At 39.1% G+C, this 14,131-nt stretch overlaps 1 long non-coding RNA gene across 1 annotated transcript in view; it reads left to right on the top strand.

Moving 5' to 3' along the window:
* Window positions 1-4,601: 4,601 nt before the first annotated feature.
* LOC147044458 (uncharacterized) overlaps window positions 4,602-14,131 on the top strand; it is a 32,411-nt gene continuing 22,881 nt past the window's right edge. Inside the window, exon 1 of the long non-coding RNA XR_015068432.1 lies at window positions 4,602-5,017. This is a non-coding gene — a long non-coding RNA (uncharacterized LOC147044458). The remainder of the gene's footprint in view (window positions 5,018-14,131) is intronic.

Here is a 14,131-nt window from a genome sequence, read left to right as displayed (position 1 = left end):
CCCAATTCTGACCTAAATGTCAGCATGGGTCTTTTTTTTTTAATCACAGTAAAAAAAAGATAGATACTTGATTCACATCCCTGTGTTGTATAGAAATGTTTAAATTACATTTGCTACTTTGTGCCTTTTTCTTGCGACCTTTCAAAAGTTCAATGAATTGCTGCTGCAGTGTCAAGCTTGAGACACTTCAGCTCATGGGACAATCATTTTTCTTTTCTGTGTCATCTTTCACTTTTATTTTTATTACTACTTAGACAGTTGTGTGTGCATATTATAGCAGGTGTCACTGAGCAGAGAGTTTAAAAAAAAAAAATATTGGTATTGCTCTGCCTTGCTGTGTGTGTGCGACCTTCGGGCATGTTCAAGTCACACAAGATTGAATTTAAGGCTCTTAGCATTCAACGTCTGACGCATTCACAGACCTTTATATTTGAAGACGTATTCGCAAATAATAGACCAAGTTTGTTTCATTATCGTAATTTATTCTACTTTATTCAGATAATGTAAGTAATTTGAAGACCTTTTAAAAAAAAAAAAAAATTCGAGCTCGAGCTTTCCAAAATATGATTAAGACACTGGTGTTCAATTTGGCACCAAAAAAGCAATCCAGAGTTATTCGATACATAATTCAAGATTTTGTGGTTATATAATTTGCTTACGTAAGGCCTGGAATGGATCGCTGATAACCAGGATTCTAACTGCTTGTTTAACAAAGTGATATCTTGAAAAGTTGCTGAACATAACATATTACCTGACTGAGACCATAAATAGTGGCATAATGTTGCCTGGGGGACATGGATGTTGTTTCTACCACCTGGAAGTCATGTGTCCTGCTTAACACGTCCTTGAGCAACATGCCGCAGCGACGCTACCTGCTTCACTTTCACTCGGAGCGAGAGAGAGAAAGAGAGAGAGAGGAGGAACTCAGATAAAAATTGTTATTTGTACAAATTGGGCTCATTTTGAAAAAAAACAAAAAGTGTTTCTTTGCAAATGTAGTCTTTTGGTCAGTGACATTTTTCATGCAGACATAATGGACACAGTGAGTTTCTCTTCAACCTAAACGTATTATCCCGCCCCCACCCACCACTGGCAATGAAGAGAACAGACGGACAAAAAAAAAAAAAAAAAAAAGCTCAAGGCCACAAGGCAACAAAACTGCGCAACAAAAGCCCAATGCAGTTGAGCATCTGCATGTACTCTGTCAATGCAGATTTGAATGAAGCGAGCTACATCTGTTTTCAGCGGGGGCTATTTTTTTTTCTTCGGATGGAGCAGGGGTATTTGTTCTTTGACCTCATCTGTGTTGTGTAGTGAAATAGAATTTGACTTCACTTTATCCTTTTGAATTCCAAGCCACAACTACATCATGACCCTATGTATCATTATATACAACCCGAGGCTCATTGTGTGTGTGTGTGTGTGTGTGTGTGTGTGTGTGTGTGTGTGTGTGTGTGTGTGTGTGTGTGTGTGTGTGTGTGTGTGTGTGTGTGCGTGTGCGTGTGCGTGTGTGTGTGTGTTTTTGGGGGACACATCACTTTTCACAGAACAAGTCCTTTAAAAACATCAAATCACCTCAAGGGGCCGCTGACCTTCTTGTGAAGAGGATGAAAAGATTACATAAAAAAAAAAAAAAAGATATTGAAATTCCCCCAAAGCATCAACCTTCTCCACAGCAGTCATGCCAAAAGTCTTCAAAATCCTCTTTCCTTATATGATGTCATGACCTAGGTTGTAGAATCATATTTTAAAGTTTAAACTGTGATTCACACACAAATATAGACTGTGTCATGCGATTTCTTTCTTTTCTGAAAGATGGTGAGCTGGAAAGGTAAGTGGGCTGAAAGCCTCAGTCTGGAGCGACCGACGTGTTTCATTTTTAGTTCTGTCTGAGTTCCCTGAGTCTGCTGGAAGATTTTTCAAGCGACTGCACAAGTTAAGGCCACATGGGACAACTTTGATGAAACCTCGGCTCTCTCAGCTGGGCTCTGTTCCGTTTTTGCGCATCATTCCTTTCATTCGTCACTTCACATCAGAGAGCTCTCCGGTGAAGACTTTTTTTTTTGGAGGGGAGGACACCCTTCTGCTCTTCTGGGTGGGGGCAATTGGTTCAAAGTTGGGAGGAGAGTCGAGAATTTGGTATAGCGCTGTCCATGGTGCTGACGGAGGTCCATTGTGCATTATGGTGGAAAAAAAACAAAAACTGTGATTTTTAGGATACAAATGAAAGCTATAAAGAAGTCCAAGTTTGTTCTCTGGAGTATCTGCCTGTCTGTGAGCGAGCCTTTCTGAAATTTGTGAAGCAATTTAGCTAATATATAATTTGTCATCTCCTGCTCTGGAGGGAGTCTCCGGAACTCAGCGCAAAGAGAGACGAGCTATTTTGCAAATTGCTTTTATGTAAAATGGTTCGTAGAAGTGTTATAAAAGTTGTTAGAGTGGGCCCCTGACTTTTTACTGTTTAGCGGTTCTACTGAAGCATCAATTATTTGCAGCACTGACAATATGTTGGCTATATTGAGTAACCCTTATTTTGCACTTCAGCATTTGAATAAGAGAACTGTACCCATACAAAATTGATATTAAAGTGCTATAGTCATTTCCCCGTTGTGATTTCTGACAGAAGAATGTCACACACCTTTTATTAAGATGTCTGGGGATGCTTTCATATTGTGAACGGGGAGGTTGTATGAAATGTATCATTTAATTGTAAATGTTGCAGTTAAAATGTGAACAAAAAAAGTTCTTGACAGTTTCATTTGGTTATTTGTTTGGATGTAAATCATAATCAGTAATCATTTTATTTTCTGTACTTTTTTTGCCCCCCCCCCTTCCAAAAAAAATGGTTGCAGCTGGATGGTGGGCAGTCCTACTGTGTGACGTGACGTGACTAGAAAATATCTATTTTTTTTTTTTTTATGCTGACTGAGCCGTGCAGGCATTCACACTCACATCCTGTCTCTGTAGCAAGCCTTGCTCAATAATAAATATTTTCACAGCAGTTAAAGAATTGCCATCTCGTAATGCCTCCAAAAAGAAAACAAAATATGCAGGTGAGCATTTTTTCCACATCATTTGATGGTCCAAAATGATGGTTGTTAAAAGATCTAAAGCAGAATCATATTCAGAAAAGCAGTTATGCCATGACACGCATGAAGATCAAAGCACGCACTTGATCACAGATTCTTCTGATGTCATGCCAATGTTGCCCAGAGGCCATATTTATATCTAGTAATTTATAATTGTGGAATCTCTAAAGTAGAATGTTCATTATTGCGCTAATTTAAAATCCAACCAAAGATTTTCATTACAAAGAGAAAACGTACAATACAGTGAATGTTATGTAAGGTCACTTGACGCTGCAAGGAGCTTCAACATCAAAAAGTTAAGGATTAAAAAAAAAAAAAGTCATGCATGAGTCACATCCGCAAGATAGATCACCTTTTCATTCCATAAAAGTCATCCATGAGTCACATCCGCAAGATAGATCACCTTTTCATTCCATCTTCTGTACTAAAGTTAGAAAACTGTGACCACTCCCACAACCACGCAGACCTCCCTCTTGCAGATCCCCCAATCTGAATTCCTCTGTGGCATCAGTAAAAAAAAAAAAAAGCCCTTGAGTGTTTTCATTTTATTAACTTTTATATGACCATGAAATCTTCCGCTCAGTGCTTTGGAGTCGACTTTTAGTTACACAAACTGTTTATTGTACAAAAGAGGCAAACTCCAGGTAGGCACACAGCACACAGCCTTTAGCAAAGAAGACGCACTGCTATAGATGTACACAATAAACACTGTTGAGGTGTGTGAGAATTGCTTATCAGACAATGTTTGTCTTTAACAACGCTCACGGGACAGATATCTTTAATGTTGCTTTTTGCCTGTGTGTGTGTGTTTGCTATCCTTGTCTGTGATCCGCCTTCACTTAAAGAGTTAGAAAGAGGGCAGTGTAAGCACATAGCCGCCAGCTACTGAATGTCAGCATTAATAAGACTGCGGTAGAAGAGCGAGGGAGGGAAACATACCTATGCTCAGATGTACGCTGTGAGTATGGCTTGAAGATAATCAAGCTTTATAAGAATCTGTAGAAGATGACCTGGTTTCACCTGGCCTTTCACTTCTTGCTCATTCTTCCACGGATGAGCTTACGCTGATCTTTTGTAACACTTGAGGAAGTCTTGCTTCCACTTGGGGTTTTACTGTCGCGTTTGCTCCCACCCTGATCAGCGAGAGATTTTCAATGCAAACACAAAACACTGACTCGTATTTTCTACCGAGTGAGTACAGTTCAGCTTGATTTGTTAATGTCAAACTGTGGCCCGTGGGCCAAATTTGGCCCGCTGTGTAATTATATTTGGCCCGCCAAGACAAATTCTGCATTGAATCTGTGTCAATATTAAAATTACAAATCGTCTTCACTTATAGAGACGTTGCAAGCAAGATTTATTACCATTCATCTTTTTAAAAATAAATTGGGCATTTTTAGAAATTTTCGTTATTCATCAGTTTGTTGTGTAGACTTGACTGTATATTGGGGTCCCCAAGTCTGGTCCTCAAAACTCAAGCTCAAGGTCCTTTTCTCAAGCTTGCTGATGAGCTGATAATAATCAGGTGTTCTCTAGTAGAGCTGCACCTCAAACAGACTGGATCAGGGCTCTCGAAGACCGGACTTGGGCACCCCTGCTGTATATAATATTTAGACATACATACATTTATTGATATTGCCAGTGATAATAGCCCGCCAAAGGAAACGATGATGCAGGCCGTGACAAAAATGAGTTCCCTAAACTACAGGCTGCCGTTCTTTAACTCAGCAGGACATAGGAGCTTGTAGAGAATGGCATTCAGAACCATCGGGAAGCTCTCAAAGGACCTCCGGCAACGCTGGAGACAATGGCAAGGAGTTCGTGCTTAACCGTGGACCTCGGTCCTAGGAGTGGAATTGGAGCTGTGACTGTAAGCGCTGAGCTGATTTCAACTGGAAGCGAGGATGACAAGAGGCTCTGGGCCGCAGGTAAGACTGCGATTCATCTTGCTCAAGTTAGTTTTTCATTTGATTTTACTCGCTGTGTGAAGTTTTTGATCTCCACTTTCCGGAGCATTGCAACTTTGAGATTAAATAATATATATATTATTAAGCAGACATTGATAGAACCCAGAGCCCACTCTTTTTAATTTGTGAGTAAAAAAAAAAAAAAAAGCTACATAAAAATACAATGTGTTTATCACAGGGCATCAAATTTTCTTACCTATAGATCTGCTCTAAACTTCAAAGTGTGATTTCACATTCCATTTCTTCACACTGTGCACATTCAGCTTCATGCACTATTTATATCTGTTGTTTCCTAACTCGACAGGCTTGTCCTTTTTTTTTTTCCCCCTTCCATCTCTTTGGACCTTTGTTTTTCGGCTCCTCCTGCGCCATGTCTAGCGCTAATCTTTTTTACCTTGGACTCGCTCTAACTGTAAATCTCTTTTCATTTTTGTAATCTTGCAGTTTTTGCACTTCAGCCCTCGTCACTGCATGATGGGCCCACCTTCACATCCCTCCCATCATTGCATTCGCATTTATTTCATGCCTTCCCTTGTCTCCGACTTCCCTTTTCTTGTTCCTCCAGTCTTTTTTTTTTTTCAGATGTATGATTCATGGTTCCACCACTATGACTGTGACATGAATATTTTAAAAGAACCAAATATAAATTTTCAGCAGAACGAGCGTGCGTGTGCCTGTATGGTGGGAGGATGTTAGTTGAAAGAAAAGAAAAAAATGAGTGAGGGAAAAGACAGTGTGGATGGATTTTAATTGTGCAAATCCAAAAACTCTTTCTTTCTTCTTCCTCTGAGATTGCCAGGGAACTCATTTAATTGAATGCAAAAAAATATGCACTGTCACCTTTTTAAAAGATGTTTTTGTTTGCCATAAAAAATCAACACAGTATGTCCATTTTGGTTAGGAAAGAAGTAAGACATTAATTCTTGTTGTGCACTTAAGAGTCTGGCATGATCATCAAGCAACAAAGAGATTCAAATATCACCATCGCACGCTATCAAGGGCAACTTGTTTGGCAATATGCTCAGACACACTCACAAGGAATAACCAAAAGAGACATTGCAGAGTCAGACAAACTGCCAATCAGAATATTTCCTCTTACTTACGTAACTCAACTCGTCCTGCTGTTGAATTTTGTCTATGGAATCTGATTTGTACTCTTGTCTCATTCCTAATGTGCTTGTATTTATAATGCGTGTAATTTGTTGATGACAAAAATCAATTAGAAAAAAATCACATTATTGACTCGGGCAAGGGCAAATAGATCCAAGCTGCAGATATGGAGAAGCTAAATAGGGCCAAGACGTGTTTTTTTTTTTGCTGACAGAGGTGACACTGTTTGGAGGTCATTTACAAAGCATCCTCGTTATCAACTCCTCTCTTCAATTTGGACAACCGACCTTCGTAAAATCAGGCACGCTGACTGGGATTGTTAAGACGGCAAGGTTGTCGACAAAGAACGCAACAATGTGACCTTAACGGAAGGAACAAATGTGACTTATTTTTGAGCAACTTTTTTCTCAAAGTTCATTCGCCCTCGTTTAATTTTTTGTACCAACTATCTAAGAGTCGAATTACATTGGAAGCTAAAACTGCAAAAATGAGAGATTGCTAAATGATGAAGAAGTGACAGGTGATTAACAGAAATAAAAAGGGCTGAGCGCTGTCAAAGGAAATTATTCAAAGATAAAATATGGTAAAAGGGATATGTGAAAGGACAACGGAGGTGAAGGAGTAAAAGAATAAAAAAGAACAAGAGTGCAATTGAAAAGTATGACAGGTAAAGTCTTTCAGGACCTCAAATGTATGAATTTATTTATTTTGATACCTTTGACCCAACAAATTGATAAATACATTCAAATACTAACATGAGATCCAAACAGAGCTATTCATTATATTTCAAATGTAAGTTATTTCTTGTAAAGAACAGAATGAATTAAGTGATGGTTGCTGCTGGATGGAAAGTGGGTCATGTCAGGAGAGACCAGAAACAAGATGGGATTAGATGCAAAATATAAAATGAAAAGCATAAGGTGGAAGAAGGTTGGAGAGAAGATGAGTTAAAGCACAAGTGAGTGCCAGAAGAGAACAAAAAAATATTGAAAAGGGAAAGTAGAGCATTGAAATACTGTAAGATCTTTGAACCCAGTGTATAGAAATGTAAAATGATCAGGATTCCTCCTTTAGAAAATAAAACAATAATCCCAGACAGCATGAAGAAAAATAGTTGTATTGTGTGCACAATAGCTCCATTAATATTTTCCCAACATGGACGACATGATGAAGCACGCCGTGTCGCTCCTGGAGGTCACATGTGACGCATCATCAATGTCACATGAAATTAAAATGTCACCGTCGTCCACCGACGTTCAATTTCTCACCTTAGAAAGAAACAAAGCCTCTCGTAGATTCTCGCATCTTCAAACATGCCATTGGGCGAACAGATTGCTGCGTTTGTTGAAATGCTCCCTCAGGCTTGATTCGGTCGTTGGAGATATGAGCAGCCAAACGCTTCATCTTCGCTGCCGTTTCAATTGACTCTTGAGATGATTTGATTTATATTTCTAAACACTGGCACGGTTTTACATAATATGAAGATGTCACTTCTTAGTCAAGTAATACAGGTAGCCATCTTGTTGAGAGCTTTTCTTAGCACTGTGACAGAAACAAGATGACAAGTGAGTGGATATACTCTGACAAGAAGAAACACACACACACATAAACAGATATTCAAACCATTACAGTCTTCTCATTTTAACTTTTCATCATTCTCTTCTTGCTCCCTTTCAAGTCAAGTCAAGACTTTGTTCAGTTTCAGTAGCACGTGGTGCAATGGTGACCACATGTTAGAATCCAAACGATCAATTCTGATTTAAAAAAAAAAATAAAAATAAATAAAAAAAAATCATCCAGAATTCCATTAACTCAATTGACATGTAATGTTCCACCTCGTTGTGTTTCTGTAATTACCACTTCTGCCAGTGGTCTGAATGTTCCGACAGTGGCTGGCTTTTCAGTCACTAGACACGTACGTCAATCATTGTGATTGGTCATGATGACAATTAATGTGTTGTGTCATTAGACACCATAGCGGGAATTATCATTTAATGTTTTAGATTGAAAAGAATGCGTGGGAAATTAATTGAACTAGGACAGATTTATTGACCAGGAAGTAATCCAGCTGTGTTCACACCCACAACAGCGCAAAAGCCCCTTTTCAACCATGTTCTTTTTCTTTCACCAGTAAGACTTGACTATTTCTCTGCGACTTTCCTGCTCACATTGTGCTCTTAAGCGCTCGAGACAACCCAACGAAAAGTCACCTTGACGTGTCGCCCGTTTAGTGTCGTTTTCGTACAGCTGCTGCTTCAGATCTGTGTCCTCTACCTGTCTTCATTGTCACCTGCACGTTTGTAACCTTGAAGTCACATATATGGATGGAGGTTATATTGGCATGCACTAACCTTAGATATTTTTTTTTTTTTGTCATTTCATTGATAAACACAAATTTGAAATGGCATCACATTGGAAGGCTCAATGGAACATTGAAGAGTGATTAGGAGCAACTGGAAAATGTCAGCTTATAAAAGGGAAGACTGATATTGATGGACAGGAACTAGAGGGGTGTTTGTTATTCAGTATGTCACTTAGCTGGGGGAGATCAATAATGAGTTGTTTAATGATTATTTACTCGATAAGGTGATCAATAATGTCTGGGATATGACCTGGTATGTGACAACAATATTCGCCAACATACATTAAACAAAAAGAACACACACTCTAGTGTAGGTGGTTTCAAGTGGATTACCTTAATTGATATTTAATTTTTCATAGACTATTTGGAAAAGAGCAGGTCATAGAAAGGGATATTTTGTTGTTTTATGCAAATTAGGCCAAGTCAAGTGTAAAAATCCGTGACCGTGTGTAACGTCGTCGATAAGTCGTGCCAGCCAGTCAGTGCGAATTTTCCTTCTGATTTTTTATTTTTTTGCCACGGCAAATGTATCCATGAGAGAACACCAGCTCATCCTAAACTGTGGGCGGCAGCAGCAGCAGGTCGCCAGCTCATTCAAGTCCATTGCGCCATACCTGGCCAGCAACAAGGCACAAAGCCAAAATGAGCAAGTGGCTGCGTAACAAAGACAAACAGCTTGCCAACTAAATAGACCCAGATATTTTTCTAAGTACTTGGCAGACCAAAGTAGGGCTGAGCATTGTTGGACTCGCATCCAACAGTATCTCATTCAAACATGTTACTCTGGCTTGACTCGATATGAAAGTAACATCAAGCAGTCGCTAGGAGACCATTCCGTTTATTTCTATTCATCAAATACATTTCTCATCTGAGAACCAAAACAAAACACGACGTGGTAAGCGCCAAACATTTGGTAATTGCATCGTCACCTCTGCATGCCCGGTTGCAGTTGAGAATGTTTGCAGATGTATTAGTCATATTTATTTTAGCGAGTGTGACTGATAATAATAATAATAATTAGGGCAATTATGTGTTTTGTAGAGTCACAGTGAGCATGACCTTTGACCTTCAATATCTGTCTCCTTGTGATGATTATTAAAACCTCCAAAGCGTTGAACTTTAGAAATATTGACTCAATCTCAATTATTCTTATGCATTATGTGGACAATTTAAATGCATTTAAATATTAAACACTTAATGGGAATAAATGGCTTTTTTTTTTTTTTTGCTGCACTCACTTCCTCAATGCTGGCTTTCTCTTTAATGGAGCTACTTAAAATGTGTAATGTGTAAGCAGTGCGGAGAAGTGTTGATTCTGGATTCAATTAGCCAGGTCTGCCTGTGGAAGAAGTAATGCCCCCCTCTCCCCTCTCAACCTGCCCCCCCACCTCCTCCCCCTCCCAGCTTAGCTTATCAGTCTTTCTCCACTGCCGAAAGCTGGAGAGAATGTCAGGAGATAAATGACCAAATCTTCACTTGCAAATCGATTTTGGTGTCATTTGTTTTTCACACAGTCTCTCATTATGTCTTGATCGTCACACCTCTTTGTCCGTGCGCAGTCAATACCGACAAGCGCATCATGACTCTCTGTGGGCTTGCTGAAGCAACGATGCATCAGTGTGTGTGCCGCAACATGAGCCAAAAGGGGGCGAAGATAACTAAATCTTTATTATTTGTGACTAATTACACGGGCGCTCATTCTTTGCGGCAAAGTCTTCCCTCCTTCTATTTACTATCCATGTTTTGAGGTCCAGTGACTCCTTGTAAATTAACTTCCCAGTAAATGTCCCCGTTCAAGTTGGAATGCCCCCCTTCTTCCGTCTTTATCTATTTTGTACTAATGATGATTCATTATGGATTTTTTGTTGCACTTTTTTTGTTCTACATAATTCACCCTTCATCAAGCCGGATGTTTAATTGCATTTTCAAGAGCAAACCTATTAGTCACACTTGAAGACTTCGAAGAAAGCACAACACTATTAACTGATGGAGTGTTTTTGTGTACACTTCTCAAGAGATTAAAAATTAGAGGTTGGAAAGACTTTTATGAAGATGTCGACACCACATATGCTGTTCCAGTTATTTTGCTGTCACACCGCAGCAGCAGCAGCAGATGGCATCAAGTCAAGCTATACCAAATGGTACGTTTATCACATATATGCCAGCGAATGCCCGAGTAAAGGCGGGTGCACGGAAAGTTCGAGCAAGAGGAAGCAGTCACACCTGCTGCCTATTACAACAAAGCACTTTTCAGCACCTGGGTCTGACTCCACATCATGGGTCAAAGGTCATAACCGTTGCTTGTGATTTTGTTTTTGTTTTTTGCATTTTTATTAAAGCAGACATCAACCCCCAAATTATTTTCTTTGAAATATGTTTTGTGTAGCCCGACTAGCTGAAATATGTTCTGATTAAGGTTATGTTTGTGGAATATTAATAAAACGGGCAAAAGCCACCTGTTTTTATGCCACTCGCTGTTGACCAAAAATGACATCACAATTGTCAAGTCTCAAGTCATAACAAGTCAATCACAGCTCACCAGTTTTCTGAAGCTGAGCTGTGACTGGTTGTAGCAGTCAATAACAAATATTTTTTTTTTAAAAAGAAAAACATTACCACTATTGTTCAGTGCAAATGTGTTTCTGGGAATTGCAAGCTTATAAAAACTCTAAACAACAACTGCAGAATAGCACTGTGGGGTATGAAATGTCCTCCAGTAAAGAATAAACCCTGCTGGCTACATCCTTTCGGCTAAGTTTGTGTAAAAATTATTCGAACGCCTTGTGAGGATTTGAATACACAGCGACCCTGAATATTGTATCCCTGCTTTTGAGAGGCTGGCAAAACTAGCTGATGCCAAGGTTTGTTTTGACGACACAAAAAAAAAATTTCAACTTTTGTGCATTTTGCTCCAATGACTGAGTCACTCATCAGGAATCGCATGCAAACCTAACCAAAAAAAAAAATCCCTGCCTGCGCTACAGTCGCTACAACATTGCATCGTTGCTTTTCGACTTTCCCTCAAGACTGCAGCGAATATGTCCGCAGTCTGCCGTTTCCCTTTTAAAAGTCTGTAATGTGTGCGAGCCAAGAAGAAAGATAATTGGAAACAATCGAGGAGAAAGTAAAAAGCACTGAGGCGAATACCTTTAAGAGATACGGGAGCAGGGCAAGTGTTGGCTTTTATCACTGTGCAACAAAACAGCAGTGTCACTCGTTATGATGCACATGCAAGAGCTTTGCACACACGCAAACATTCATCTGCATCCACGCAAAACACACAGCGGCTTATCAGTTTTTTGTTTTGGTTTTCCCCCATGAGCAATAACAAGACAACAAAGTATAATGACACTATTAAAAAGCCCAAATGTCATTTCCTCCTTTTTAGCTTACTTGATCGACTGCAGGGGCTTGTTCATGTAAAATAGGATAGAAATGTGCAATTTTAATTGATTTGAAGTTTGGGAACATAAAAGCTGTCGAGAAAATCACTTCTAATAGTCTGTCACGGGTGTCAAACTCAAGGCCCTGGGGCCAGATACGGCCCGCCACATCATTTTATGTGGCCCGCGAAGACAAATTATGCATCAAATTCGTGTCATTACTAGAATTGCAAATTGTCTTCACTTTTAATAATATATATATATATATATATTTTAATAGTTGACCAGTTTATACTCGTCTGATTTGAAAACGAGTTATTTGTCAGTTTGTTTTGTAGCTTTTACTGTATAAAATGAGGTGCTCATACATTTATTTGGGTTGACAGTCATAATGGCCCTCCAAAAGAACCTATGACTACAATGAGACCCGCAAAATAAATCCGTTTGACACCCCTGGTCCTATGTGATTTGAATAATCAATCCAGATTTCAAGATTTTGTGGCAAAGAATCAACAGGATGTAAATATAACAGTGCACGCACACTCAAGCTGGCGATAACATTATGACATTGTTTGATGTGCGTGCGTGTAATACGTACGTGCACGCGTGCTACGCTGTCTCTTTGCGTATCGTTGTTTGTATGATGTAATTACCAACGGCACGTTAAGCCGTGGGGAACTGGCGGAGTCGTGATGCGTGACCTTATATGGTATGGAGATGATGTGACAGATTTCAAGGCATAAAGTACATACGGCCTCACGCATATTGTACATCCATGAGTTGTAAACAGCACCTATAAGCACACATGCAATCGACAAATAATCCAAGGTTGTTTTTGACTCTTCTGGACTACTTTTAATGTGGAATATGTATTGAAAGGTGTAAAACTGAAACAGGGTCATATTTGCATATGGCGGCCCGAGGTGTTGTGCGAGGTGGGAAGTATCACCGCTGTGTAAATTGAAAATAGCTAGTTTTACTTCAAATGCCGCACTCATTGTCAACCTTGCTTGGGGAATCATGTTTTAATATTGAGAAACTCAAATTAAAGCGAATAGTCAAATATTGAGGAATGAATCGATGAAAAATTTTATTGAAAAAAAAAAATCGGGTTGCTATAATATTACAAAGAGTAAGTTAAATGTGTCTATTTTGGCCTGTTTATCTTTATTACAGAGTAATGTTCTTTTCACACGTTAAGCTTAAAAGCGATACACTCTTTGAAATGTTAGCTTTTACAGTTTGGAATATAATTGCCAATCACGCTAATGTTTATTTGCCTACATTTCCATAATATAGCATTATAAAACAGGATCTAACTTCACTGACTTGCCCATTAATGTGCACTTTCTTTTTTGTTCCATCTTGCTCTAATTTGCTCAAATTGCTTTCCCATTTTCACCCCCTTATTTAATTAGACCTAATCAATTTTTGCTCTTCTGCCAGAATTGAAATGCATGTTTGAAGAAATTATCTTCTAATAGTCCTCTTGAATTCTGAATCAAAGTCTGTTAATCGGCAGTAACGTTATTATGTGATCTTCCCCTTTATTTTCCTTTGAGCTCAGATGTTTCTTTGTTTCTTTCTTTCGGACATCAATGTTCTGAGGTGCATTGAATTATATCATATTTAGGTTTGTTAGATTACAAAGAGCTGCTTAAAATTGCTTCAAATTTTGAAAACGGTAAATCGTTTTTGTTCCACTTCACATCAAATATATTTTTTTTAAAAATACATGTATTTATTGCAAGGTCACAAAATGTATTAAAAGTTCAAGAGGCATAAATTTTGAATATTTGGAAGTGCTTGTAGGAATACACTTATTTTACCTGCTGTGAAACAGCAGTAAACAACTCACCACCTACGTGTCCTTGTGTGTGAGTGTGCATGAGTTTTGTTTGTGTGTGTGTGAAAGGAAGAAAGAAAGAGTGACAGACACACAGCGGCTGCTGTCGGATGCATCTTTTTGTTGGCTCCAAATCAAAAACACTTGTACTGTATCTCCTCGGGGAGCACGACAGACAGCAGCAGACTGACAGCAACCGAGGGAGAGAGAGAGAGATGCCGAGGGGGGACGGGGGGGGGCGATAAGAGACTGACATGCAAAACAGACATCTAAATCCAAATTAATTAAATGATGAATTAAACTGGTGAGTTGTGATTGGTTGTGACCAGAGACTTGGCAACTGTGATGTCATTTTCAGTCGACAGTAAGTGGTA

The sequence above is a fragment of the Syngnathus leptorhynchus genome, chromosome 16, assembly GCF_054491065.1.
Source record: "Syngnathus leptorhynchus isolate UIUO chromosome 16, UIUO_Slep, whole genome shotgun sequence".
NCBI lineage: Eukaryota > Metazoa > Chordata > Actinopteri > Syngnathiformes > Syngnathidae > Syngnathus > Syngnathus leptorhynchus.
Note: the sequence above shows the minus strand (reverse complement) of the source record. Positions and strands in the feature narration are given on the sequence as shown.